At 42.2% G+C, this 27,503-nt stretch overlaps 1 long non-coding RNA gene and 26 other non-coding genes across 28 annotated transcripts; 23 read left to right on the forward strand and 4 right to left on the reverse strand.

Annotated features, from left to right (window-relative positions):
- Window positions 1–251: 251 nt before the first annotated feature.
- trnan-guu lies at window positions 252–325 on the forward strand. Its single transcript has one exon. It is a non-coding gene; the product is annotated as a tRNA-Asn (tRNA).
- A 1,827-nt stretch (window positions 326–2,152) lies between these two features.
- trnan-guu lies at window positions 2,153–2,226 on the forward strand. The gene has a single exon. It is a non-coding gene; the product is annotated as a tRNA-Asn (tRNA).
- Window positions 2,227–2,787: 561 nt separating this feature from the next.
- trnan-guu lies at window positions 2,788–2,861 on the forward strand. Its single transcript has one exon. It is a non-coding gene; the product is annotated as a tRNA-Asn (tRNA).
- Window positions 2,862–3,418: 557 nt separating this feature from the next.
- Window positions 3,419–3,492, forward strand: trnan-guu. Its single transcript has one exon. It is a non-coding gene; the product is annotated as a tRNA-Asn (tRNA).
- A 561-nt stretch (window positions 3,493–4,053) lies between these two features.
- trnan-guu lies at window positions 4,054–4,127 on the forward strand. Its single transcript has one exon. It is a non-coding gene; the product is annotated as a tRNA-Asn (tRNA).
- Window positions 4,128–4,684: 557 nt separating this feature from the next.
- Window positions 4,685–4,758, forward strand: trnan-guu. Its single transcript has one exon. It is a non-coding gene; the product is annotated as a tRNA-Asn (tRNA).
- Window positions 4,759–5,319: 561 nt separating this feature from the next.
- trnan-guu lies at window positions 5,320–5,393 on the forward strand. Its single transcript has one exon. It is a non-coding gene; the product is annotated as a tRNA-Asn (tRNA).
- Window positions 5,394–5,950: 557 nt separating this feature from the next.
- Window positions 5,951–6,024, forward strand: trnan-guu. Its single transcript has one exon. It is a non-coding gene; the product is annotated as a tRNA-Asn (tRNA).
- A 1,192-nt stretch (window positions 6,025–7,216) lies between these two features.
- Window positions 7,217–7,290, forward strand: trnan-guu. The gene has a single exon. It is a non-coding gene; the product is annotated as a tRNA-Asn (tRNA).
- Window positions 7,291–7,851: 561 nt separating this feature from the next.
- trnan-guu lies at window positions 7,852–7,925 on the forward strand. Its single transcript has one exon. It is a non-coding gene; the product is annotated as a tRNA-Asn (tRNA).
- A 545-nt stretch (window positions 7,926–8,470) lies between these two features.
- On the forward strand, window positions 8,471–8,544 carry trnak-uuu. The gene has a single exon. It is a non-coding gene; the product is annotated as a tRNA-Lys (tRNA).
- Window positions 8,545–9,736: 1,192 nt separating this feature from the next.
- Window positions 9,737–9,810, forward strand: trnan-guu. The gene has a single exon. It is a non-coding gene; the product is annotated as a tRNA-Asn (tRNA).
- A 1,192-nt stretch (window positions 9,811–11,002) lies between these two features.
- Window positions 11,003–11,076, forward strand: trnan-guu. The gene has a single exon. It is a non-coding gene; the product is annotated as a tRNA-Asn (tRNA).
- A 561-nt stretch (window positions 11,077–11,637) lies between these two features.
- trnan-guu lies at window positions 11,638–11,711 on the forward strand. Its single transcript has one exon. It is a non-coding gene; the product is annotated as a tRNA-Asn (tRNA).
- A 557-nt stretch (window positions 11,712–12,268) lies between these two features.
- On the forward strand, window positions 12,269–12,342 carry trnan-guu. The gene has a single exon. It is a non-coding gene; the product is annotated as a tRNA-Asn (tRNA).
- A 2,383-nt stretch (window positions 12,343–14,725) lies between these two features.
- trnan-guu lies at window positions 14,726–14,799 on the forward strand. The gene has a single exon. It is a non-coding gene; the product is annotated as a tRNA-Asn (tRNA).
- A 358-nt stretch (window positions 14,800–15,157) lies between these two features.
- On the reverse strand, window positions 15,158–27,404 carry LOC121889217. 2 transcript variants are annotated; one of them, XR_006093467.1, is made up of 4 exons: window positions 26,903–27,404; window positions 26,673–26,748; window positions 26,132–26,171; window positions 15,158–15,844 (listed from the first exon to the last, which is right to left on the reverse strand). It is a non-coding gene; the product is annotated as an uncharacterized LOC121889217 (long non-coding RNA). The 2 variants fall into 2 exon arrangements; XR_006093466.1 differs by lacking the exon at window positions 26,903–27,404 and having other exon boundaries at window positions 15,159–15,844; window positions 26,673–26,896.
- Window positions 17,239–17,312, forward strand: trnan-guu. Its single transcript has one exon. It is a non-coding gene; the product is annotated as a tRNA-Asn (tRNA).
- Window positions 17,930–18,003, forward strand: trnan-guu. The gene has a single exon. It is a non-coding gene; the product is annotated as a tRNA-Asn (tRNA).
- trnan-guu lies at window positions 18,586–18,659 on the forward strand. Its single transcript has one exon. It is a non-coding gene; the product is annotated as a tRNA-Asn (tRNA).
- trnan-guu lies at window positions 19,243–19,316 on the forward strand. The gene has a single exon. It is a non-coding gene; the product is annotated as a tRNA-Asn (tRNA).
- trnan-guu lies at window positions 21,730–21,803 on the forward strand. Its single transcript has one exon. It is a non-coding gene; the product is annotated as a tRNA-Asn (tRNA).
- On the reverse strand, window positions 22,237–22,310 carry trnan-guu. Its single transcript has one exon. It is a non-coding gene; the product is annotated as a tRNA-Asn (tRNA).
- On the forward strand, window positions 22,443–22,515 carry trnak-cuu. The gene has a single exon. It is a non-coding gene; the product is annotated as a tRNA-Lys (tRNA).
- Window positions 23,708–23,780, reverse strand: trnak-cuu. Its single transcript has one exon. It is a non-coding gene; the product is annotated as a tRNA-Lys (tRNA).
- Window positions 24,869–24,942, forward strand: trnan-guu. Its single transcript has one exon. It is a non-coding gene; the product is annotated as a tRNA-Asn (tRNA).
- trnak-cuu lies at window positions 25,549–25,621 on the reverse strand. The gene has a single exon. It is a non-coding gene; the product is annotated as a tRNA-Lys (tRNA).
- Window positions 27,405–27,503: the final 99 nt, after the last annotated feature.

The following is a 27,503-nucleotide window of genomic DNA, read 5'->3' on the forward strand; positions in this document are numbered from 1 at the left end:
TTGTCACTGTTACTTGTGTGAAAGACTTGACTGGCGAACGCCATTCCATTTACAGGACTTGGTTAGCTCGTTGTGCTACATCTCACCACGTCTTGACTTTGTGCAACATTGTAAATTTCTAAAAGAACTCTTTTCCTTCAATAGGCCATGATTCTAAATTCTGCCGTATTGCCCTGGTAGAGGTAAACAGCGATGCAGGTGGGTGGGGATTGCAAATCGAAGCCACGCCCCCTCTGAAACAGGACAAAGCAGTCTCTGTGGCGCAATCGGTTAGCGCGTTCGGCTGTTAACCGAAAGGTTGGTGGTTCGAGCCCACCCAGGGACGTCGACTTTTCTGCGTGAATAACCAGCTAACACGGTGTTAGGTGGTAAGGGTTAAAGAAGTCTGGTGCCTCAGTGTGGGGGAATGAATGAGAGCAAAATCATCGGAAACGGTAGTTCTTGTTCACAAATTTATTCGCGCATTCGTCTGATAACCCAAAGATTGATGGTTAAAATATTGTTGTATGTCATTACAACTATGTTGTAGCGCCTTATAGTCCATTTATCAATTTTTTACTTCATCTTTGCTGTATAGACAATGGCTACCGTAGTTTGTTTTAAGATGGTTATAAAGGCTAATCGAAGTGATGACATTGTCACTGTTACTTGTGTGAAAGACTTGACTGGCGAACGCCATTCCATTTACAGGACTTGGTTAGCTCGTTGTGCTACATCTCACCACGTCTTGACTTTGTGCAACATTGTAAATTTCTAAAAGAACTCTTTTCCTTCAATAGGCCATGATTCTAAATTCTGCCGTATTGCCCTGGTAGAGGTAAACAGCGATGAAGGTGGGTGGGGATTGCAAATCGAAGCCACACCCCCTCTGTGACAGGACAAAGCAGTCTCTGTGGCGCAATCGGTTAGAGCGTTCGGCTGTTAACCGAAAGGTTGGTGGTTCGAGCCCACCCAGGGACGTAGGGTCTCGTGTTTACACAGCCAGCTAACATCATGTTCAGGGTTAGAGAGAGCTGTAGCCAAAGTATCACAGGTTGGTGGAATGAATGAGAGGATGATCATCAGTAGCTGTTGTATAAAAATTGGTTAGTGCATTGGACTGTTAACCCAAAGGTTGATGATGAAAACATCATGGCATGCTGTTAGAGCTTGTTATAATCCCTTCACTAATTGTTAACTTGATATACACCCCATAAACAATGACTACGCTGGTTTGTTTAAAAATGGCTACAAAACCTAATGGCATCGATAGGATTGTCGCACTCTGGAGAGAAGTCCCTCGTGTGGCAGACGCCAATGGGGAACGCCATTCTGTTTACGATGCGTTCTTGGCTGGTTGTATCACAAATGGAAACCTCTTGACTTTGTGCTACATTGTAAATTTCTCACAGAACTCTTTTCCTTCAATATACCACCATTGAAATTTCTGCGATATTGCCCTTCGACAAGTAAACAGCGATGCAGGTGGGTGGGGATTGCAAATCGAAGCCACGCCCCCTCTGAAACAGGACAAAGCAGTCTCTGTGGCGCAATCGGTTAGCGCGTTCGGCTGTTAACCGAAAGGTTGGTGGCTCGAGCCCACCCAGGGACGTCGACTTTTCTGCGTGAATAACCAGCTAACACGGTGTTAGGTGGTAAGGGTTAAAGAAGTCTGGTGCCTCAGTGTGGGGGAATGAATGAGAGCAAAATCACCTGAAACGGTAGTTCTTGTTCACAAATTTATTAGCGCATTCGTCTGCTAACCCAAAGATTGATGGTTAAAATATTGTTGTATGTCATTACAACTATGTTGTAGCGCCTTATAGTCCATTTATCAATTTTTTACTTCATCTTTGCTGTATAGACAATGGCTACCGTAGTTTGTTTTAAGATGGTTATAAAGGCTAATCGAAGTGATGACATTGTCACTGTTACTTGTGTGAAAGACTTGACTGGCGAACGCCATTCCATTTACAGGACTTGGTTAGCTCGTTGTGCTACATCTCACCACGTCTTGACTTTGTGCAACATTGTAAATTTCTAAAAGAACTCTTTTCCTTCAATAGGCCATGATTCTAAATTCTGCCGTATTGCCCTGGTAGAGGTAAACAGCGATGCAGGTGGGTGGGGATTGCAAATCGAAGCCACGCCCCCTCTGAAACAGGACAAAGCAGTCTCTGTGGCGCAATCGGTTAGCGCGTTCGGCTGTTAACCGAAAGGTTGGTGGTTCGAGCCCACCCAGGGACGTCGACTTTTCTGCGTGAATAACCAGCTAACACGGTGTTAGGTGGTAAGGGTTAAAGAAGTCTGGTGCCTCAGTGTGGGGGAATGAATGAGAGCAAAATCATCGGAAACGGTAGTTCTTGTTCACAAATTTATTCGCGCATTCGTCTGCTAACCCAAAGATTGATGGTTAAAATATTGTTGTATGTCATTACAACTATGTTGTAGCGCCTTATAGTCCATTTATCAATTTTTTACTTCATCTTTGCTGCATAGACAATGGCTACCGTAGTTTGTTTTAAGATGGTTATAAAAGCTAATGGAAGTGATGACATTGTCACCGTTACTTGTGTGAAAGACTTGACTGGCGAACGCCATTCCATTTACAGGACTTGGTTAGCTCGTTGTGCTACATCTCACCACGTCTTGACTTTGTGCAACATTGTAAATTTCTAAAAGAACTCTTTTCCTTCAATAGGTCATGATTCTAAATTCTGCCGTATTGCCCTGGTAGAGGTAAACAGCGATGAAGGTGGGTGGGGATTGCAAATCAAAGCCACACCCCCTCTGTGACAGGACAAAGCAGTCTCTGTGGCGCAATCGGTTAGCGCGTTCGGCTGTTAACCGAAAGGTTGGTGGTTCGAGCCCACCCAGGGACGTAGGGTCTTGTGTTTACACAGCCAGCTAACATCATGTTCAGGGTTAGAGAGAGCTGTAGCCAAAGTATCACAGGTTGGTGGAATGAATGAGAGGATGATCATCAGTAGCTGTTGTATAAAAATTGGTTAGTGCATTGGACTGTTAACCCAAAGGTTGATGATGAAAACATCATGGCATGCTGTTAGAGCTTGTTATAATCCCTTCACTAATTGTTAACTTGATATACACCCCATAAACAATGACTACGCTGGTTTGTTTAAAAATGGCTACAAAACCTAATGGCATCGATAGGATTGTCGCACTCTGGAGAGAAGTCCCTCGTGTGGCAGACGCCAATGGGGAACGCCATTCTGTTTACGATGCGTTCTTGGCTGGTTGTATCACAAATGGAAACCTCTTGACTTTGTGCTACATTGTAAATTTCTCACAGAACTCTTTTCCTTCAATATACCACCATTGAAATTTCTGCGATATTGCCCTTCGACAAGTAAACAGCGATGCAGGTGGGTGGGGATTGCAAATCGAAGCCACGCCCCCTCTGAAACAGGACAAAGCAGTCTCTGTGGCGCAATCGGTTAGCGCGTTCGGCTGTTAACCGAAAGGTTGGTGGTTCGAGCCCACCCAGGGACGTCGACTTTTCTGCGTGAATAACCAGCTAACACGGTGTTAGGTGGTAAGGGTTAAAGAAGTCTGGTGCCTCAGTGTGGGGGAATGAATGAGAGCAAAATCACCTGAAACGGTAGTTCTTGTTCACAAATTTATTAGCGCATTCGTCTGCTAACCCAAAGATTGATGGTTAAAATATTGTTGTATGTCATTACAACTATGTTGTAGCGCCTTATAGTCCATTTATCAATTTTTTACTTCATCTTTGCTGTATAGACAATGGCTACCGTAGTTTGTTTTAAGATGGTTATAAAGGCTAATGGAAGTGATGACATTGTCACTGTTACTTGTGTGAAAGACTTGACTGGCGAACGCCATTCCATTTACAGGACTTGGTTAGCTCGTTGTGCTACATCTCACCACGTCTTGACTTTGTGCAACATTGTAAATTTCTAAAAGAACTCTTTTCCTTCAATAGGCCATGATTCTAAATTCTGCCGTATTGCCCTGGTAGAGGTAAACAGCGATGAAGGTGGGTGGGGATTGCAAATCGAAGCCACACCCCCTCTGTGATAGGACAAAGCAGTCTCTGTGGCGCAATCGGTTAGCGCGTTCGGCTGTTAACCGAAAGGTTGGTGGTTCGAGCCCACCCAGGGACGTAGGGTCTTGTGTTTACACAGCCAGCTAACATCATGTTCAGGGTTAGAGAGAGCTGTAGCCAAAGTATCACAGGTTGGTGGAATGAATGAGAGGATGATCATCAGTAGCTGTTGTATAAAAATTGGTTAGTGCATTGGACTGTTAACCCAAAGGTTGATGATGAAAACATCATGGCATGTCGTGACAGCTTGTTATAATCCCTTCACTAATTGTTAACTTGATATACACCCCATAAACAATGACTACGCTGGTTTGTTTAAAAATGGCTACAAAACCTAATGGCATCGATAGGATTGTCGCACTCTGGAGAGAAGTCCCTCGTGTGGCAGACGCCAATGGGGAACGCCATTCTGTTTACGATGCGTTCTTGGCTGGTTGTATCACAAATGGAAACCTCTTGACTTTGTGCTACATTGTAAATTTCTCACAGAACTCTTTTCCTTCAATATACCACCATTGAAATTTCTGCGATATTGCCCTTCGACAAGTAAACAGCGATGCAGGTGGGTGGGGATTGCAAATCGAAGCCACGCCCCCTCTGAAACAGGACAAAGCAGTCTCTGTGGCGCAATCGGTTAGCGCGTTCGGCTGTTAACCGAAAGGTTGGTGGTTCGAGCCCACCCAGGGACGTCGACTTTTCTGCGTGAATAACCAGCTAACACGGTGTTAGGTGGTAAGGGTTAAAGAAGTCTGGTGCCTCAGTGTGGGGGAATGAATGAGAGCAAAATCATCGGAAACGGTAGTTCTTGTTCACAAATTTATTCGCGCATTCGTCTGCTAACCCAAAGATTGATGGTTAAAATATTGTTGTATGTCATTACAACTATGTTGTAGCGCCTTATAGTCCATTTATCAATTTTTTACTTCATCTTTGCTGCATAGACAATGGCTACCGTAGTTTGTTTTAAGATGGTTATAAAAGCTAATGGAAGTGATGACATTGTCACCGTTACTTGTGTGAAAGACTTGACTGGCGAACGCCATTCCATTTACAGGACTTGGTTAGCTCGTTGTGCTACATCTCACCACGTCTTGACTTTGTGCAACATTGTAAATTTCTAAAAGAACTCTTTTCCTTCAATAGGTCATGATTCTAAATTCTGCCGTATTGCCCTGGTAGAGGTAAACAGCGATGAAGGTGGGTGGGGATTGCAAATCGAAGCCACACCCCCTCTGTGACAGGACAAAGCAGTCTCTGTGGCGCAATCGGTTAGCGCGTTCGGCTGTTAACCGAAAGGTTGGTGGTTCGAGCCCACCCAGGGACGTAGGGTCTTGTGTTTACACAGCCAGCTAACATCATGTTCAGGGTTAGAGAGAGCTGTAGCCAAAGTATCACAGGTTGGTGGAATGAATGAGAGGATGATCATCAGTAGCTGTTGTATAAAAATTGGTTAGTGCATTGGACTGTTAACCCAAAGGTTGATGATGAAAACATCATGGCATGTCGTGACAGCTTGTTATAATCCCTTCACTAATTGTTAACTTGATATACACCCCATAAACAATGACTACGCTGGTTTGTTTAAAAATGGCTACAAAACCTAATGGCATCGATAGGATTGTCGCACTCTGGTGAGAAGTCCCTCGTGTGGCAGACGCCAATGGGGAACGCCATTCTGTTTACGATGCGTTCTTGGCTGGTTGTATCACAAATGGAAACCTCTTGACTTTGTGCTACATTGTAAATTTCTCACAGAACTCTTTTCCTTCAATATACCACCATTGAAATTTCTGCGATATTGCCCTTCGACAAGTAAACAGCGATGCAGGTGGGTGGGGATTGCAAATCGAAGCCACGCCCCCTCTGAAACAGGACAAAGCAGTCTCTGTGGCGCAATCGGTTAGCGCGTTCGGCTGTTAACCGAAAGGTTGGTGGTTCGAGCCCACCCAGGGACGTCGACTTTTCTGCGTGAATAACCAGCTAACACGGTGTTAGGTGGTAAGGGTTAAAGAAGTCTGGTGCCTCAGTGTGGGGGAATGAATGAGAGCAAAATCATCGGAAACGGTAGTTCTTGTTCACAAATTTATTCGCGCATTCGTCTGCTAACCCAAAGATTGATGGTTAAAATATTGTTGTATGTCATTACAACTATGTTGTAGCGCCTTATAGTCCATTTATCAATTTTTTACTTCATCTTTGCTGCATAGACAATGGCTACCGTAGTTTGTTTTAAGATGGTTATAAAGGCTAATGGAAGTGATGACATTGTCACCGTTACTTGTGTGAAAGACTTGACTGGCGAACGCCATTCCATTTACAGGACTTGGTTAGCTCGTTGTGCTACATCTCACCACGTCTTGACTTTGTGCAACATTGTAAATTTCTAAAAGAACTCTTTTCCTTCAATAGGTCATGATTCTAAATTCTGCCGTATTGCCCTGGTAGAGGTAAACAGCGATGAAGGTGGGTGGGGATTGCAAATCGAAGCCACACCCCCTCTGTGACAGGACAAAGCAGTCTCTGTGGCGCAATCGGTTAGCGCATTCGGCTGTTAACCGAAAGGTTGGTGGTTCGAGCCCACCCAGGGACGTAGGGTCTTGTGTTTACACAGCCAGCTAACATCATGTTCAGGGTTAGAGAGAGCTGTAGCCAAAGTATCACAGGTTGGTGGAATGAATGAGAGGATGATCATCAGTAGCTGTTGTATAAAAATTGGTTAGTGCATTGGACTGTTAACCCAAAGGTTGATGATGAAAACATCATGGCATGCTGTTAGAGCTTGTTATAATCCCTTCACTAATTGTTAACTTGATATACACCCCATAAACAATGACTACGCTGGTTTGTTTAAAAATGGCTACAAAACCTAATGGCATCGATAGGATTGTCGCACTCTGGAGAGAAGTCCCTCGTGTGGCAGACGCCAATGGGGAACGCCATTCTGTTTACGATGCGTTCTTGGCTGGTTGTATCACAAATGGAAACCTCTTGACTTTGTGCTACATTGTAAATTTCTCACAGAACTCTTTTCCTTCAATATACCACCATTGAAATTTCTGCGATATTGCCCTTCGACAAGTAAACAGCGATGCAGGTGGGTGGGGATTGCAAATCGAAGCCACGCCCCCTCTGAAACAGGACAAAGCAGTCTCTGTGGCGCAATCGGTTAGCGCGTTCGGCTGTTAACCGAAAGGTTGGTGGTTCGAGCCCACCCAGGGACGTCGACTTTTCTGCGTGAATAACCAGCTAACACGGTGTTAGGTGGTAAGGGTTAAAGAAGTCTGGTGCCTCAGTGTGGGGGAATGAATGAGAGCAAAATCACCTGAAACGGTAGTTCTTGTTCACAAATTTATTAGCGCATTCGTCTGCTAACCCAAAGATTGATGGTTAAAATATTGTTGTATGTCATTACAACTATGTTGTAGCGCCTTATAGTCCATTTATCAATTTTTTACTTCATCTTTGCTGTATAGACAATGGCTACCGTAGTTTGTTTTAAGATGGTTATAAAGGCTAATCGAAGTGATGACATTGTCACTGTTACTTGTGTGAAAGACTTGACTGGCGAACGCCATTCCATTTACAGGACTTGGTTAGCTCGTTGTGCTACATCTCACCACGTCTTGACTTTGTGCAACATTGTAAATTTCTAAAAGAACTCTTTTCCTTCAATAGGCCATGATTCTAAATTCTGCCGTATTGCCCTGGTAGAGGTAAACAGCGATGAAGGTGGGTGGGGATTGCAAATCGAAGCCACACCCCCTCTGTGACAGGACAAAGCAGTCTCTGTGGCGCAATCGGTTAGCGCGTTCGGCTGTTAACCGAAAGGTTGGTGGTTCGAGCCCACCCAGGGACGTAGGGTCTTGTGTTTACACAGCCAGCTAACATCATGTTCAGGGTTAGCCAAAGTATCACAGGTTGGTGGAATGAATGAGAGGATGATCATCAGTAGCTGTTGTATAAAAATTGGTTAGTGCATTGGACTGTTAACCCAAAGGTTGATGATGAAAACATCATGGCATGTCGTGACAGCTTGTTATAATCCCTTCACTAATTGTTAACTTGATATACACCCCATAAACAATGACTACGCTGGTTTGTTTAAAAATGGCTACAAAACCTAATGGCATCGATAGGATTGTCGCACTCTGGAGAGAAGTCCCTCGTGTGGCAGACGCCAATGGGGAACGCCATTCTGTTTACGATGCGTTCTTGGCTGGTTGTATCACAAATGGAAACCTCTTGACTTTGTGCTACATTGTAAATTTCTCACAGAACTCTTTTCCTTCAATATACCACCATTGAAATTTCTGCGATATTGCCCTTCGACAAGTAAACAGCGATGCAGGTGGGTGGGGATTGCAAATCGAAGCCACGCCCCCTCTGAAACAGGACAAAGCAGTCTCTGTGGCGCAATCGGTTAGCGCGTTCGGCTTTTAACCGAAAGGTTGGTGGTTCGAGCCCACCCAGGAACGTCGACTTTTCTGCGTGAATAACCAGCTAACACGGTGTTAGGTGGTAAGGGTTAAAGAAGTCTGGTGCCTCAGTGTGGGGGAATGAATGAGAGCAAAATCATCGGAAACGGTAGTTCTTGTTCACAAATTTATTCGCGCATTCGTCTGCTAACCCAAAGATTGATGGTTAAAATATTGTTGTATGTCATTACAACTATGTTGTAGCGCCTTATAGTCCATTTATCAATTTTTTACTTCATCTTTGCTGCATAGACAATGGCTACCGTAGTTTGTTTTAAGATGGTTATAAAGGCTAATGGAAGTGATGACATTGTCACCGTTACTTGTGTGAAAGACTTGACTGGCGAACGCCATTCCATTTACAGGACTTGGTTAGCTCGTTGTGCTACATCTCACCACGTCTTGACTTTGTGCAACATTGTAAATTTCTAAAAGAACTCTTTTCCTTCAATAGGTCATGATTCTAAATTCTGCCGTATTGCCCTGGTAGAGGTAAACAGCGATGAAGGTGGGTGGGGATTGCAAATCGAAGCCACACCCCCTCTGTGACAGGACAAAGCAGTCTCTGTGGCGAAATCGGTTAGCGCGTTCGGCTGTTAACCGAAAGGTTGGTGGTTCGAGCCCACCCAGGGACGTAGGGTCTTGTGTTTACACAGCCAGCTAACATCATGTTCAGGGTTAGAGAGAGCTGTAGCCAAAGTATCACAGGTTGGTGGAATGAATGAGAGGATGATCATCAGTAGCTGTTGTATAAAAATTGGTTAGTGCATTGGACTGTTAACCCAAAGGTTGATGATGAAAACATCATGGCATGCTGTTAGAGCTTGTTATAATCCCTTCACTAATTGTTAACTTGATATACACCCCATAAACAATGACTACGCTGGTTTGTTTAAAAATGGCTACAAAACCTAATGGCATCGATAGGATTGTCGCACTCTGGAGAGAAGTCCCTCGTGTGGCAGACGCCAATGGGGAACGCCATTCTGTTTACGATGCGTTCTTGGCTGGTTGTATCACAAATGGAAACCTCTTGACTTTGTGCTACATTGTAAATTTCTCACAGAACTCTTTTCCTTCAATATACCACCATTGAAATTTCTGCGATATTGCCCTTCGACAAGTAAACAGCGATGCAGGTGGGTGGGGATTGCAAATCGAAGCCACGCCCCCTCTGAAACAGGACAAAGCAGTCTCTGTGGCGCAATCGGTTAGCGCGTTCGGCTGTTAACCGAAAGGTTGGTGGTTCGAGCCCACCCAGGGACGTCGACTTTTCTGCGTGAATAACCAGCTAACACGGTGTTAGGTGGTAAGGGTTAAAGAAGTCTGGTGCCTCAGTGTGGGGGAATGAATGAGAGCAAAATCACCTGAAACGGTAGTTCTTGTTCACAAATTTATTAGCGCATTCGTCTGCTAACCCAAAGATTGATGGTTAAAATATTGTTGTATGTCATTACAACTATGTTGTAGCGCCTTATAGTCCATTTATCAATTTTTTACTTCATCTTTGCTGTATAGACAATGGCTACCGTAGTTTGTTTTAAGATTGTTATAAAGGCTAATCGAAGTGATGACATTGTCACTGTTACTTGTGTGAAAGACTTGACTGGCGAACGCCATTCCATTTACAGGACTTGGTTAGCTCGTTGTGCTACATCTCACCACGTCTTGACTTTGTGCAACATTGTAAATTTCTAAAAGAACTCTTTTCCTTCAATAGGCCATGATTCTAAATTCTGCCGTATTGCCCTGGTAGAGGTAAACAGCGATGAAGGTGGGTGGGGATTGCAAATCGAAGCCACACCCCCTCTGTGACAGGACAAAGCAGTCTCTGTGGCGCAATCGGTTAGTGCGTTCGGCTGTTAACCGAAAGGTTGGTGGTTCGAGCCCACCCAGGGACGTAGGGTCTTGTGTTTACACAGCCAGCTAACATCATGTTCAGGGTTAGAGAGAGCTGTAGCCAAAGTATCACAGGTTGGTGGAATGAATGAGAGGATGATCATCAGTAGCTGTTGTATAAAAATTGGTTAGTGCATTGGACTGTTAACCCAAAGGTTGATGATGAAAACATCATGGCATGTCGTGACAGCTTGTTATAATCCCTTCACTAATTGTTAACTTGATATACACCCCATAAACAATGACTACGCTGGTTTGTTTAAAAATGGCTACAAAACCTAATGGCATCGATAGGATTGTCGCACTCTGGAGAGAAGTCCCTCGTGTGGCAGACGCAAATGGGGAACGCCATTCTGTTTACGATGCGTTCTTGGCTGGTTGTATCACAAATGGAAACCTCTTGACTTTGTGCTACATTGTAAATTTCTCACAGAACTCTTTTCCTTCAATATACCACCATTGAAATTTCTGCGATATTGCCCTTCGACAAGTAAACAGCGATGCAGGTGGGTGGGGATTGCAAATCGAAGCCACGCCCCCTCTGAAACAGGACAAAGCAGTCTCTGTGGCGCAATCGGTTAGCGCGTTCGGCTGTTAACCGAAAGGTTGGTGGTTCGAGCCCACCCAGGGACGTCGACTTTTCTGCGTAAATAACCAGCTAACACGGTGTTAGGTGGTAAGGGTTAAAGAAGTCTGGTGCCTCAGTGTGGGGGAATGAATGAGAGCAAAATCACCGGAAACGGTAGTTCTTGTTCACAAATTTATTAGCGCATTCGTCTGCTAACCCAAAGATTGATGGTTAAAATATTGTTGTATGTCATTACAACTATGTTGTAGCGCCTTATAGTCCATTTATCAATTTTTTACTTCATCTTTGCTGCATAGACAATGGCTACCGTAGTTTGTTTTAAGATGGTTATAAAGGCTAATCGAAGTGATGACATTGTCACTGTTACTTGTGTGAAAGACTTGACTGGCGAACGCCATTCCATTTACAGGACTTGGTTAGCTCGTTGTGCTACATCTCACCACGTCTTGACTTTGTGCAACATTGTAAATTTCTAAAAGAACTCTTTTCCTTCAATAGGCCATGATTCTAAATTCTGCCGTATTGCCCTGGTAGAGGTAAACAGCGATGAAGGTGGGTGGGGATTGCAAATCGAAGCCACACCCCCTCTGTGACAGGACAAAGCAGTCTCTGTGGCGCAATCGGTTAGCGCGTTCGGCTGTTAACCGAAAGGTTGGTGGTTCGAGCCCACCCAGGGACGTAGGGTCTTGCGTTTACACCGCCAGCTAACATCATGTTCAGGGTTACAGAGAGCTGTAGCCAAAGTATCACAGGTTGGTGGAATGAATGAGAGGATGATCATCAGTAGCTGTTGTATAAAAATTGGTTAGTGCATTGGACTGTTAACCCAAAGGTTGATGATGAAAACATCATGGCATGTCGTTACAGCTTGTTATAATCCCTTCACTAATTGTTAACTTGATATACACCCCATAAACAATGACTACGCTGGTTTGTTTAAAAATGGCTACAAAACCTAATGGCATCGATAGGATTGTCGCACTCTGGAGAGAAGTCCCTCGTGTGGCAGACGCCAATGGGGAACGCCATTCTGTTTACGATGCGTTCTTGGCTGGTTGTATCACAAATGGAAACCTCTTGACTTTGTGCTACATTGTAAATTTCTCACAGAACTCTTTTCCTTCAATATACCACCATTGAAATTTCTGCGATATTGCCCTTCGACAAGTAAACAGCGATGCAGGTGGGTGGGGATTGCAAATCGAAGCCACGCCCCCTCTGAAACAGGACAAAGCAGTCTCTGTGGCGCAATCGGTTAGCGCGTTCGGCTGTTAACCGAAAGGTTGGTGGTTCGAGCCCACCCAGGGACGTCGACTTTTCTGCGTAAATAACCAGCTAACACGGTGTTAGGTGGTAAGGGTTAAAGAAGTCTGGTGCCTCAGTGTGGGGGAATGAATGAGAGCAAAATCACCGGAAACGGTAGTTCTTGTTCACAAATTTATTAGCGCATTCGTCTGCTAACCCAAAGATTGATGGTTAAAATATTGTTGTATGTCATTACAACTATGTTGTAGCGCCTTATAGTCCATTTATCAATTTTTTACTTCATCTTTGCTGCATAGACAATGGCTACCGTAGTTTGTTTTAAGATGGTTATAAAGGCTAATGGAAGTGATGACATTGTCACTGTTACTTGTGTGAAAGACTTGACTGGCGAACGCCATTCCATTTACAGGACTTGGTTAGCTCGTTGTGCTACATCTCACCACGTCTTGACTTTGTGCAACATTGTAAATTTCTAAAAGAACTCTTTTCCTTCAATAGGCCATGATTCCAAATTCTGCCGTATTGCCCTGGTAGAGGTAAACAGCGATGAAGGTGGGTGGGGATTGCAAATCGAAGCCACGCCCCCTCTGAAACAGGACAAAGCAGTCTCTGTGGCGCAATCGGTTAGCGCGTTCGGCTGTTAACCGAAAGGTTGGTGGCTCGAGCCCACCCAGGGACGTCGACTTTTCTGCGTGAATAACCAGCTAACACGGTGTTAGGTGGTAAGGGTTAAAGAAGTCTGGTGCCTCAGTGTGGGGGAATGAATGAGAGCAAAATCACCTGAAACGGTAGTTCTTGTTCACAAATTTATTAGCGCATTCGTCTGCTAACCCAAAGATTGATGGTTAAAATATTGTTGTATGTCATTACAACTATGTTGTAGTGCCTTATAGTCCATTTATCAATTTTTTACTTCATCTTTGCTGCATAGACAATGGCTACCGTAGTTTGTTTTAAGATGGTTATAAAGGCTAATCGAAGTGATGACATTGTCACTGTTACTTGTGTGAAAGACTTGACTGGCGAACGCCATTCCATTTACAGGACTTGGTTAGCTCGTTGTGCTACATCTCACCACATCTTGACTTTGTGCAACATTGTAAATTTCTAAAAGAACTCTTTTCCTTCAATAGGCCATGATTCTAAATTCTGCCGTATTGCCCTGGTAGAGGTAAACAGCGATGAAGGTGGGTGGGGATTGCAAATCGAAGCCACACCCCCTCTGTGATAGGACAAAGCAGTCAGCCAATGTAAATAAATGGGTTCGGAGGGTGTGAATATTTAACTAAGTGTCGAGGCCAAAATCTGCCTTGTAGAAAGGTTTTAGGAGGATGTTTCAGACCATTTGGAGTCACTTGGTACCATTTAGGGAGTAACATTTGTGAAAAATCTAGACACGTAGTAGAGCATAAGAGGTAGGTCAAAGTATTGTAAAGGTAAGTTGTGGACTCTTTGGTCTGGCCTCAGTGATTCTAAGGCACGTAAGCCCCCACGCCACGTCAAGGCAGAGTCCATGTGGAGGTTTCTTTTGTTTCTTTTGTGTTTCGTATTCTTCTGGTTTGTGTTATACTACTATACTATTATACTACGAACACACACAGACACAAACACACAGACACTCTAACCCTAACAACTAACTTGACAACAATTGTAACAGCAACTCTAACCCTTAACACATGGCATATCTTCCTTGGATTCAGTTCTCCTTCTGCATTCTCTGCATTTTCTTTAGGAAGGCCTTCAAGTGTCTAGCTGGGAGAAGGTTTTCCTCACACTGTCTCAAATATGCAATATGTGCATCTTTGTGTGACACTGATCTGTCCAGGTCAATATAGGACAGCTCGAGGGGTGACCAGCGAGGCTGGAGGTTCACAGGGATATATCTCAATATTCGCTTCTTTACCTCAGCTGGTACGTCCACCTCCTACACAACCTGGATGTCCTCCAGCTCTAGGGTTAGGGTTAGAGAAAGCTGTTGCTTACATATCACAGTGTGGTGGAATGAATGAGAGACCATCAGTAGCTGTTGTATAAAAATTCATTAGTGCATTAGACTGTTAACCGAAAGGTTGATGATTAAAATTTCATGGCATGTCCTTCCAGCTATGTTACAGCTTGTTATAATCCATTTATTAATTGTTTACTCCATATTCACTCCATAAAGAATGGCTACCATGGTTTGTTTAAAAATGGCTACAAAGACAACATTGACAATAACATTGTCACACTCTGGAGAGAAGTTCCTCTTATGGCCTTACCTTTGAGGAAAAGGGATGAAAATATGCCTGACTTTACTTTATATAAATGCTAAATGCAATATGCTGTGATTAAAATTACTGCCATATTGCCCTTCTAGATGTAAATAGCAAAGCAGATGGGTTGGGATTGCAGATCCAAGCCACACCCCCTCAGGTGGTGGCCACAGCAGTCTCTGTGGCGCAATCGGTTAGCGCGTTCGGCTGTTAACCGAAAGGTTGGTGGTTCGAGCCCACCCAGGGACGTAGACTTTTCTGCTTAAATAATCCGGTCATATCATATATGACATGGTTTCTGCTATAAGGGGTAAAGGCGAGCAGAGCAGTCTCTTGATCATACATAACAGACTGATTCAGGGATTGACCTGTTAATTGGAACCAATCTTCCCAAGGCACTGGAGCCATGACAAGTTATTCGGAGTGTAGACAGGGGCTCATACTAGGGCTGGGCGATGTGGAACAAAATCTTATCATGATTTTTCATATCATTTGATATATATATATATATATATATATATATATATATATCATAATATAATTCAAATAACTATTTCTGTCAAGTTTAAAGGTTCCTTTTTACTCCTGTGAGATGTGAAAATATCATTAATATTGGTTTAAATATTATTTATTTTCTGTCAGAAGTTTAACATATCAAATGTACTGTAGAACACTGTAGAACTGTATTTCAAATAAATAAAATGATTATATAATAAACTAAAATCTTAATTCTTACCAGTCAGAAGCTTCAAGTGTTAAAGGAGAACACAGACAAAATGGACAACTAAATTATTTGGTCAGTTACAAATAAAACAAACAAACAAACAAACAATCAAACAAAAGTAATACAAAATAGAAAAGTCTCAAATCTGACCAGTCAAAAGCTTTCAGGTTTTCGGGAGAACACAAACTAAATTCTTTGGTCAGTTCCAAATAAATAAAGTAGGTAATAACACAAAATAAAATCTATAAAAAAAACAACTACCTCACTGTATCCTTTGTATATATTAAAACTGTTTTAAATTGTTGGAAAACAAACCCACAAATAAATAGACAAAAAACAAAAAACATTCTGAATATATCCTCAGTACAAATTCAAGCAGCTTTCAAATGTAAACGGAGAACATATACAAAAACAGAAAAAGCGACTCCTTCACCAGCTTGTATTGGGGTAGGTGATGCTCCTCCTGGGCAATCGCCATGTCTCTCTTCTTTCAGGAGAAAGTGAAGGCAGCCATCACTTTCTTACACACCCCCACTGCTCGCTCCACCCTCTTGTCTTTTCCTGCTCTCTCTGAGGAATAAAAGATAAATAGGTAAGTTAAACTTAATTAATTTCAGATTTCTGTGCAGAGATAAAGCTCAAATTCTGAAAAACTACTAAACTTAAAATTACTAAACCTAAAATCAAAAACTACTAAAATACTACTAAACTACTATATTTTATATATATTACATTTGTATATAATTGTAATTGTATATATTTCTGCTCATCAACTTTCCGGTAGCTGAGTGAAGTACATGCCCAAAACAAGGCAGTCGTGTCTAGTTGTTGAGTGATGTGGCCTTCAGTATATTCGTCCCACTGTCTGTTGTGATGCAGACATGTTTATCTTCACTCAGTTGCTAGGATGCAAGTGTTTCTGTCAGTCCCAAAGCGATGACTTTGCCAGTACGGTCTTCAGGAAAGTAGGCAGTTTGAAGACATTTGGTTTTTAAATTCCAATCTCAATCAGTGAAGTGGGCAGTGAGGCTCATATATGGTTCAGATGTGCAACACACTTTGCAGCTCCTTTTCCACGGTCTCTCTACACTCCATGTATAAGTTGGGAAGTGCCGTCTGAGAGAAATGTTTATGGCCAGGGAGTTGGTAACGAGGGTCAATTACTTTAATCAGCCGCTTAAATCCTACATTTTCAACTGTGCTTATTGGCATCATGTCTTTTGCAATAAAGTAGGCTATAGCATTTGTGATATCACTGTGTCTCTTTGTTTTTTTTGTCGTAAGGCTTGGTGCTGGAGAGAGAGGACACTGTGGTCTGTTGTTGTTGTGCAGGTATCACACTGTTTTTTTAGGGGGACCACCAGCACTTGATTGGTGATTGGTTCGGCACGGCACTTTTCTCATTATCATTGGCTATTCGTGTTGTCTGTCAAAATATGGATAGAATGAGTTTTATCGACCATGTCTTATATTTCTATCGAGGAGAGGTTATTTCGTGATAATTATCTTTTTCGTTTTATCGCCCAACCGTAGCTCATACGCAGTCAAAGCTATGCTTGTTTGGACTGTGAATGGACCTCTCAGAGGAGATGAAAGTAGAGAATCTACTTGTGGACAGCCAGATGTGACAGTCAATAGGATCTTGGTTGATGATCTATGGAAGCAGCAGCTAAAGGCCGATTTCCCTGAATGCAGTCAGAATGAGCAGTAGGGCTGTCAAGAGAGGATGATCACTTTATGAAGTATGTCACAAAGTCTGCTAAGTTGATGGATGGTCATTACAGTATTGGCTTATCTTTGAGGGAAAGGGATGTAAATATGCCAAACTTTACTTTATATAAATGCTAAATGCAATATGCTGTGATTCAAATTTCTGCCATATTGCCCTTCTAGATGTAAATAGCAAAGCAGATGGGTTGGGATTGCAGATCCAAGCCACACCCCCTCGACTGGTGGCCACAGCAGTCTCTGTGGCGCAATCGGTTAGCGCGTTCGGCTGTTAACCGAAAGGTTGGTGGTTCGAGCCCACCCAGGGACGTAAACTTTTCTGCTTACATAACCAGGTCATATCATGTGAGATGGTTTCTGCTATCAGGGATAAAGGCCAGCAGAGCAGTCTCTTGATCATAAATAACAGACTGATTCAGAGATTGACCTGTTAATTGGAGCTAATGTTCCCAAGGCACTGGAGCCATGGCAAGTTATTCGGAGTGTAGACAGGGGCCCATACGCAGTCAAAACTATGCTGGTTTGGACTGTGAATGGACCTCTCTGAGGAGACGGAAGTAGGGAAACTACCTGTGGACAGCCAGATGTCACAGTCAATAGGATCTTGGTTGATGATCTATGGAAGCAGCTGCTAAAGGCCGATTTCCCCGAATGCAGTCAGAATGAGCAGATGGGGCTGTCAAGAGAGGATGATCACTTTATGGAGTCCATTACAAAGTCTGCTAGGTTGATGGATGGTCATTACAGTATTAGCTTACCTTTGAGGGAAAGGGATGTAAATATGCCAAACTGTACTTTATATAAATCCTAAATGCAATATGCTGTGATTCAAATTTCTGCCATATTGCCCTTCTAGATGTAAATAGAAAAGCAGATGGGTTGGGATTGCAGATCCAAGCCACACCCCCTCAACTGGTGGCCACAGCAGTCTCTGTGGCGCAATCGGTTAGCGCGTTCGGCTGTTAACCGAAAGGTTGGTGGTTCGAGCCCACCCAGGGACGTCGACTTTTCTACTTACATTACCAGGTCATATCATGTGAGATGGTTTCCGCTATCTAGGGTAAAGGCCAACAGAGCAGTCTCTTGATCATATGGACATACAACAGAAGACCCTAGCAATCATAAATAACAGACTGATTCAGAGATTGACCTGTTAATTGGAACCAATGTTCCCAAGACACTGGAGCCATGGCAAGTTATTCGGAGTGTAGACAGGGGCCCATACGCAGTCAAAACTATGCTGGTTTGGACTATGAATGGACCTCTCTGAGGAGACGGAAGTAGAGAAACTACCTGTGGACAGCCAGATGTCACAGTCAATAGGATCTTGGTTGATGATCTATGGAAGCAGCTGCTAAAGGCCGATTTCCCTGAATGCAGTCAGAATGAGCAGTAGGGCTGTCAAGAGAGGATGATCACTTTATGGAGTCCATTACAAAGTCTGCTAGGTTGATGGATGGTCATTACAGTATTGGCTTACCTTTGAGGAAAAGGGATGTAAATATGTCAAACTTTACTTCACATAAATGCTAAATGCAATATGCCAGATCCAAGCCACACCCCCTCAGCTGGTGGCCACAGCAGTCTCTGTGGCGCAATCGGTTAGCGCGTTCGGCTGTTAACCGAAAGGTTGGTGGTTCGAGCCCACCCAGGGACGTAGACTTTTCTGCTTACATAACTAGGTCATATCATGTGAGATGGTTTCTGCTATCTAGGGTAAAGGCCAACAGAGCAGTCTCTTGATCATATGGACATACAACAGAAGACCCTAGCAATCATAAATAACAGACTGATTCAGAGATTGACCCATTAATCGGAGCTAATGTTCCCAAGACACTGGAGCCATGGCAAATTATTCGGAGTGTAGACAGGGGCCCATACGCAGTCAAAACTATGCTGGTTTTGACTGTGAATGGACCTCTCTGAAGAGACGGAAGTAGAGAAACTACCTGTGGACAGCCAGATGTCACAGTCAATAGAACCTTGGTTGATGATCTATGGAAGCAGCTGCTAAAGGCCGATTTCCCTGAATGCAGTCAGAATGAGCAGATGGGGCTGTCAAGAGAGGACGATCACTTTATGGAGTCCATTAAAAAGTCTGCTAGGTTGATGGATGGTCATTATGGTATTGGCTTACCTTTGAGGAAAAGGGATGTAAATATGCCAAACTTAACTTCATATAAATATTAAATGCAATATGCCAGATGCAAGGCACACCCCCTCAGCTGGTGGCCACCGCAGTCTCTGTGGCGCAATCGGTTAGCGCGTTCGGCTGTTAACCGAAAGGTTGGTGGTTCGAGCCCACCCAGGGACGTAGACTTTTCTGCTTACATAACCAAGTCATATAATTTGAGATGGTTTCCGCTATCAGGGGTAAAGGCAAACAGAGCAGTCTCTTGATCATCTAGCAGTCTTTTAGATAAATTAATTATATTGGAGGCCTCCGAGCTCTCTTTGTGTGCCTGTGTGTGTTTCCTACCTCCCTAGTCTACGCTTCATGGATATCGAGACTGTTAGGCCACTGTTGAGGGTAGGTGATAGAGAGAGGAAACTTCTCCAAAGTGAGGAACATTGGATACACTGCTTACAAATAGAGTATCCTAGGGGATTAAACAAAGAATTACTGTTGTCTTGTTTTACATTATTATTGGTATGCGTTTGTATGTTCTATGGAGGCCTTGCACATGATTGGTCTTCATATTTGCAAACATTTTATTGTTAGTGTGTATACTAATGGGCCTCTTATCTGGCTGTTGCAATCGCAATATGTGATATTTGTCCTCCTATTACTCACAGCTATATTTTTTTCTTGTTACTAATATCCTTATGTATATGTATTTGCATTTTCTATGGAGGTTTTGCACGTTTGGTCTACATATATACAAACATGTATTTTCATTGTTATTGTGCAAATCTATCAGTCACTTATCTGACTGTTACTATTACTATATATATTTGGTAAATCTAATGGTTGCTCATTTTTGCTGGTACAATCACATGTGGAATATATTGATTAGATCTATTGGTCACTTATCTGGCTATTGTAAGCACAGAATGTGATATATTTTCTCCTATCTGATTACTATTTTTCTTACAAATTTTCTGATTAATATTTTTATCTTGAGAATGGTTGTTTGTATTTATGTACATGTATTTGTAGGCTGCTTTTTATGGAGATGCTGCACATGATGAGGTCACATATGTAGACCCACATACATGCTATTTCTATTGTTAATGTGTTAATCAATTGGTCATTATTTGGTTGTTGCAATCACATAATGTGATACATCTACTCAGGACGACTCCATTTGTTATTAACTTGCCAAAAGGCGAAGTAAAACTCAGGTGGAATCACATTTGGACCCGGTGATTTGCTCTTGTGGATGTCCTTCTTCACCTCCTCAATTTTGTGTAGTGTAACAGGTGCATTCAGGTTTTCAGATTCACTATCAGAAAGACGCGCCATATCCATATGGATATTATTAAAAAAAACTTTTACATGCACATCAGATCTCTGGTCAACTGAAATCATACATAATCTTCAACTAATTGATTAGTTGTGGGGGGACTCAGCATCCACACATTTCTCCGTTCTCTATTTCTCTGTTGAGCATCTTAAGGTTAGGTAACCTATTGTTAGGGCTGTAGTCAACCAAAGAAAATCTTGGTCGACTGAAATTGTACATAATCTTCAACTAATTGATTAGTCACAGTACTGAACATACTGAATGCACGTTCAGTAAACGCTCAGTAAATGTTGAGTACAGTTAGGTGGGGTGAGTTCAAAGTTGTGAAAACAACGGGGGTGTTTTGAATACACCCCCATTTTCACGGGTAATTTGTTAGTCTGTCCCTCTGGAAATAATGGATTAATCCTGGAAGGCTATTGATGTAGCACTTTTCTCCTTATGAAAGAAACGCAATTATTCGACCAATGAGAATTTGGTCGGACGAGAGCATTTGGTCGTCCAACAGTCGATTTGTTGGATGACCAACAAATCGACTGGTTGACCAGGAGACTACAGCCCTAGTTTACACTATGTACATTTGCACATTCTTGGTCAATATGTTGTACATTTCATTCCATTCCCTGCAATTTAAAATTAAAGCAGCAGCAGCTCTTCCCACATTTTACATACTTTCATTGTAAATTTCTTTCTTTTTTTTCCCCTCCTTTTTAAAAAAAATTGTTTAGGATTTTTTTAATAGTATGTATATTTCGACTGTTACACACCACAACACCAGGGGCAAATTCCTTGTATGTGCAAACCTAATTGGCAATAAACCTGGTTCTGATTCTGATGAAAATTAAGTCTCTTTTTACTACCACATACAATGCAATTCTTAATCAAGATGTACAGTACCAGTCAAAACTTAGGACACACTTTCTTATTCTAATGAATGGGAAGGTGTTTCCAAACTTTTGACTGGTACTGTATTTTGCACTCCACATGGTTTCATTTTCTCTTACTGTGACCTCTGTGCTCTTCTCTCTACTCTGTGTTGCGCACAGTGGAGGAGCTCAGCCCAACCCTCAGGCAAACACAGGAACAGATAAAGAGAGCAGAGGAGACAAAGACAGAGACGCAAGACTGCACAAAACCATCAATAACACCAAACCATATTGCCTGATACGGTAATCTTACTCTACTGATAACAATTCTGATATAATCTTCACACCAAACATTAATGTTATAAACCCAACAATTGCATACCTGTGTCATGTGGTCTCTGTGGCGCAATCGGTTAGCGCGTTCGGCTGTTAACCGAAAGGTTGGTGGTTCGAGCCCACCCAGGGACGACTTGTTTTTTTTTTTTTTTTTTTTTTTTACCTGAACCCAAAACCTGACAGCTGACAAACTGCTAAAGCACTCATTGAGTAAACAAAAGGAGAAATGGAGGAGGGGAAAGACGGCAGGAAGAGAACAGGAAAAGCTATTTAATATAGGCTAAAAATCTGATTTGTCAATAGATCTGCTGTCCCTTCACTTTGAACTATTCCTAATCTAAGCCTGGAATGTTCTTTAAAATACATAATTTATAATAAAATGGGCCAACATGTCGACTTAAACTGGCACTGATAAGTTTGGCCTCCTTCTTTTAGATGTCAGTAAAAAAAGTTTTATTTCTTGTCAAATGAAAGCATGTTCTATTAGGAAAAAAGTACACAACCTAAGTGAAGTATGCAGGGTTTTTAAATATTAAACTACAATGTGCTTGGAAGAAAAACTTCTCGTCCCTGGGTGGGCTCGAACCACCAACCTTTCGGTTAACAGCCGAACGCGCTAACCGATTGCGCCACAGAGACAAGGTTGCCACATGCACTGCTATTCTGATCCTTTGTTTGTGCAGCGGTGGGGGATGGGCTAAAACCACAGGAGAGACACGCCGCGTCTTGTTTCAATGACAGTTGCTGCTGTGGGGGGAAGGGTCTTCAGTAGCCCGGCTAGCTCAGTCGGTAGAGCATGAGACTCTTAATCTCAGGGTCGTGGGTTCGAGCCCCACGTTGGGCGATCTTCTTTCATTAAAATCACATGACATCTTCCTAATCTGTTCAGAAACCCAGCTGTGGCTTTGCTTCTTCTCACTGTGTTATTGTTGCTCAACTGTCATCATCATGATGGTCTGGTACAACGCCTGCATTACTGCTGAAAGTGCATCACCCTGCCTATTGATCTCACACTCCTCACAGATGAACAAGACCTCTAGAGACCTTAACACCCTCACTTGAGGTGGCAAATCACTCCCAACCCTGAGGGATCAATCCACTGTTTTCCAGCCTCAGAGGTCCTGACTCTCATCCTAACTGCTTTACATTCAGCTCCAAACCACCCCAGTGCGTGTTGGAGGCCACGGTCTGATGAAGCAAACAGAACCACAGCATCAACAAAGAGCAGAGAGGTGATTGTGAGGTCCCCAAACTGAACACTCTCCTCTCTATGATGATTGGTGGCAAGGGACAACCCTGGTGGAGTCCTACACCCACTGAAAAAGTGCTTGAAAAAACGGCTCCAGCTCTGAATGGCTTCCACCTTCCAGTGCCCTGATATAAGCTGTCCTACAGAGGTTGAGCACTGTGTTACATCGATACCCTCTGTTTAAAAAACAAAACCATCACCCTTGTCTGCCAGTCCACAGGCACTGTCTCCGTCCTAAACACGTCATTGAGGAGGCGTTTCAGCCAAGACAGCCCAACAATGTCCAGAGTCTTCATCATCTCAGGGCGAATCTCATCCACACCCAACGCATTGCCACTGAAGAGCTTCTTTATTATCTCAGTGCTCCAATTTGCCTTTCTCTCAGTGACACTGTATCACATAGAGGCGACCATCTCACTGCGGTGCTCAGCTGGAATCTCATGAGTGTTCCCACACTCACTCTGCGCCTCTCATCCTGGGCAACTCCAGCCGAGTCCAGTCAGCTGGCAAACAATGAAGTGATTCACTACAGCCACCCACTTTGTTGCCGAGGAACACAGATATGATGATACGTTCAGTTGGCATATCTTGAAAATGGTCGAACAGAGTGTATTTTTTGTTCTAACTTTACGACAATTTAGTTCTATACACAAATCTCTATTTCATGTTGTTAAATATTATCAGAATTGCCACACCAAGTAGCCCAGAATGATTATATATCAGCACTGTCTGAAAGTCCACACAGAAAGAGAGCATTGAATTGCAGCTGCTCTGTTAAAAAGGAGAGCGCCCAACGTGGGGCTCGAACCCACGACCCTGAGATTAAGAGTCTCATGCTCTACCGACTGAGCTAGCCGGGCTGCTGTGAAAAAAAATTGGAAAGTAGGCTCCAAAAATGTTGAACTGAACCCTAAAAATGAACCCCAACCCTAAACCTTGGTTTGAACACACACATTGGGATGTATATACTATTACAAAGTTTATCCTTAATCTTTGATCTAAGGCGTTCTGATAGCAAGTATACTTATCAGTACTTATCAGCACTAGCTAGCTCCCTAGCTACTTCATACTCATTGAAGCTAGGACTAACCTATAAGTTTGTATCTCAGGTAATGCACTTAGCAAATGTTAGTACCACTTGGACTTGTAGGTACAATAGACTGTATGTAAAGTCAATGGTTGCTACTAAAGAGAGGTAATTAGTAACCAGAGATGCTAACAATAGCAGCTTAGCTTACAGTATTTTCCACAAGACCTGTATAGCTTACTTTAACTGCATCATACTGTGATCGCATGTTTCCACTGTGGCCTCACAGCAGAGAAAACACCACTTACCTTTCACACATTCAAGACTAAACTAGCTTGTAATGGAATCATTATGGTTTGAAGTTTAATTTTACTCCAGTTTTCCAATTTGTGCTTTCATCTAACAGATATAAACTTCACTGTTTACTGATTGATCTTCTTAAACTATACTAAACTCATGTGGTGAATCAAGACTATTAGAGCTGGGCCTTCAGCTCAACCAAACCTTAAACCACCCCCAGCGAATGTAACACTTTAACTGATCATGATGTGAGGTAAACAAGATATCATATATATTATTTTAACCTTGGGTGTCTTCTCTACACCATACAAAGATAACAAATACAAATATAAAACTGGTCACCTAGAATATATTAAATATATGTTAAAAATTGCGAAGGGGCAATTTATTTGCATAAAATAAAATTCATCAATTTAACCATTCAATAGCCTCAGTAAGGCATAACAGCAACATAAAGCTACTGTTTCAAAATGCATTGTTTCTCTATAACTGCGGATGAAGTCAGGTTGGAAAATAATAACATTACTAAGGTCTGTTTGAACGCACTGATTCTAAAACAATCAAAGTCCTTGATGTCATAGCGATGTTATGAGACCTACATACTAAACCCTGGGCCATGTGGTCTCTGTGGCGCAATCGGTTAGCGCGTTCGGCTGTTAACCGAAAGGTTGGTGGTTCGAGCCCACCCAGGGACGACCAATCTTTTCATTGTTATGAAAAGACAGAGCACATCTTAAGAATTTCTAACATTTCAAGTACTTGAAGTTAGTCTGGAATTTAAATTTTACCATCTGGACTTCAATTACAACATTAGCATCTCGTATGTTGACTTCACAGCACACATTTCTTTTATCAGGAGATAACTTAATAGAGGAGCACAGGGCCACAGCTCCTAGGGAAAACCCTGTATCCCCATTGTTTACTTGACAAAAGCATTGTATTTGATATGTTTGTAATTGAGAATGTCTTGTGTTAATTTTGATTAATTTTGGTAATGGTGAACACTAATTATGATTTTTAAAAGTAATGCCAGAATGCCTAAAACCTGAATGATATTAATAGGAATAATGATAATAATGATTGTTGTTGTTGATGAATTCTCTATGAATTTCTATTAATTAATGGCATTATCATTACATGAACATGTATTTAAACTGTTAACAAACCCACTAATTATATATAATTTTGTTCTTTCCAAAGTGTCTAGAAACTTCCCACATGAGGGAGCCCTGGAGGCAAAGAAACCCCGATGAAACTGTCTAACAGTCCTAAATGAAAGAGAAACAAATCGAAAAGGAGAGCGCCCAACGTGGGGCTCGAACCCACGACCCTGAGATTAAGAGTCTCATGCTCTACCGACTGAGCTAGCCGGGCGACTGAAGAGCCTCTCGGGGGTGGGGTTTAAAAACACGGTTCCCTCTGCAATGCTGGAATTTTTCACAATTTTCAACATCTCAATTGGGAACCCTTCCCTAACCAAAATCTGGATAAAGAATCATAATGTGCGAGAAGTGCTCTTTGAATAACAATGTACATGACAGGCTCTAATTAACCTTACCGAGTTTTGGTTTAAGGTGAGCAATGGTCTACTGAGATTTTTAAGGCTTGAGCATGATGAGTGTGATACACAAGTTTGGATTAAGCACTAAATATATAAAATAAATAATGTCCCTCAAAACATGTCTGCGAGGAAGTGGTTTGGTGCCCGTAGAGGTACTAAAAGCCTGAGCTTCACTAGTTAAAATGAGATTTGACACGAATGCAATACTTTATTTTAAAAACTCCAATAAGAAGCCACAGTACTGATAACACTGTCAAGTAGCTCTCTGAATAATTGATTCAAAAGCACACAGTAATAATAGAGCATTAGAAATGACTACTTACTGTCAACTTTGCTGCCTCTACGCCATGTACCAACTCATGCCTAGAAAAGATAAAATGAAATAAGAAAAAGTGTCAAAACATGTATTTACGATTTCAAAAAGTATCATGCAATACATTTAATTTTAACTGCACTTTTCATTCGCAGTGAATCTCAAAGTGCTACAGCGTTAAGAATATACACCACACAACATAAAGAAAATAATAAGAGTTAAGATTAAAAAGCCTTCCTCAATAGAAACTTTTTAAGTCTGTTTTAAGAGGCTGGGATCTGTCCCTTCTTAGCAGTTCACACTTAAAACACACGAACAAATGAACATGAAAAAACAGTGTGTGATGTAAAGTTTCCAGTATCTTCGTTAAGGCTAAAATAACGCACATTAGCTGCTAAAGCTCGTGTTCTGAACGCCGTTTTATGCGCATGCGTTAATCACGCAGTAATTAACATTAACATTAGCGTTTGTATTTTGCCCAACAAACAGGTATTCTTTGCTTTTATAATGTTATCGTAACAAATATATTTTAACTCAGTAGATAAACTTACCGTGACGACGGGCTCGACTGACGCTAGCTGAAATGTCAAACTTCGTCTTGACAGCCGATTCTCGGTGGTCGGTCTCCTGTTGCACATTCAATCCCCCCCAAAACAATTAAACCTTTCTAAAAAATACGTCTTACGTGTCAAATGCACTAAAGATTGATACAGTTAACCTCACATTTAGAGCCAGTCGACGTTTAAATTAAGTTTAACGGGGCAGTAAAAGTGCGACATACCTGTTGAAGAGATGCTCTAAATTGAAGTTTTTTTCCCAGAAACACCTGGGAAGGGGCGTGGGGGAAGGGGCGGGGGAGGGAGGCAGGTCCAGCTAAAATATGCCTTAAATATCGTAAATGTGATCCAAATGATATAGGTTTAGCTTGATATTATTTTGTCTTTCTCCTTCACGCCTATCTTTCTGAAACTAAGTTGCTCTTGCAATTGTTTTGCACACCTTTATACAGATGACTTTGGTTCACGTGTTGTTTTTTTTCTGACTTTATGTGAATGAAAATGTGCAAAATCGCCTGCTTGCCCATTGGAAATAGGTAGATTTCAAAATATCATTATCCAGATCACAAAAGCAAAGTTTGAAGGGAATAACAGCCATATTGTACACTTTTTAGGCATAAGCAATTAGGAAGTAACACTTACTACCCAGGAACGAAAAATGTGTTACATAATAGTATCAAAGAAAGAGCATAAACTTTAAATCTCACTCGTTTTATTCTCATAAAACGCCACTAGATGACGCCACCTCACCTCACATCCTCTCGTCTTAGAGGAGCAGCGACAGTAGCAGCGGCGAACGAAACACGTGACCAAACGCGGAAATGG

The sequence above is a fragment of the Thunnus maccoyii genome, chromosome 22 (assembly GCF_910596095.1).
Source record: "Thunnus maccoyii chromosome 22, fThuMac1.1, whole genome shotgun sequence".
Classification (NCBI taxonomy): domain Eukaryota; kingdom Metazoa; phylum Chordata; class Actinopteri; order Scombriformes; family Scombridae; genus Thunnus; species Thunnus maccoyii.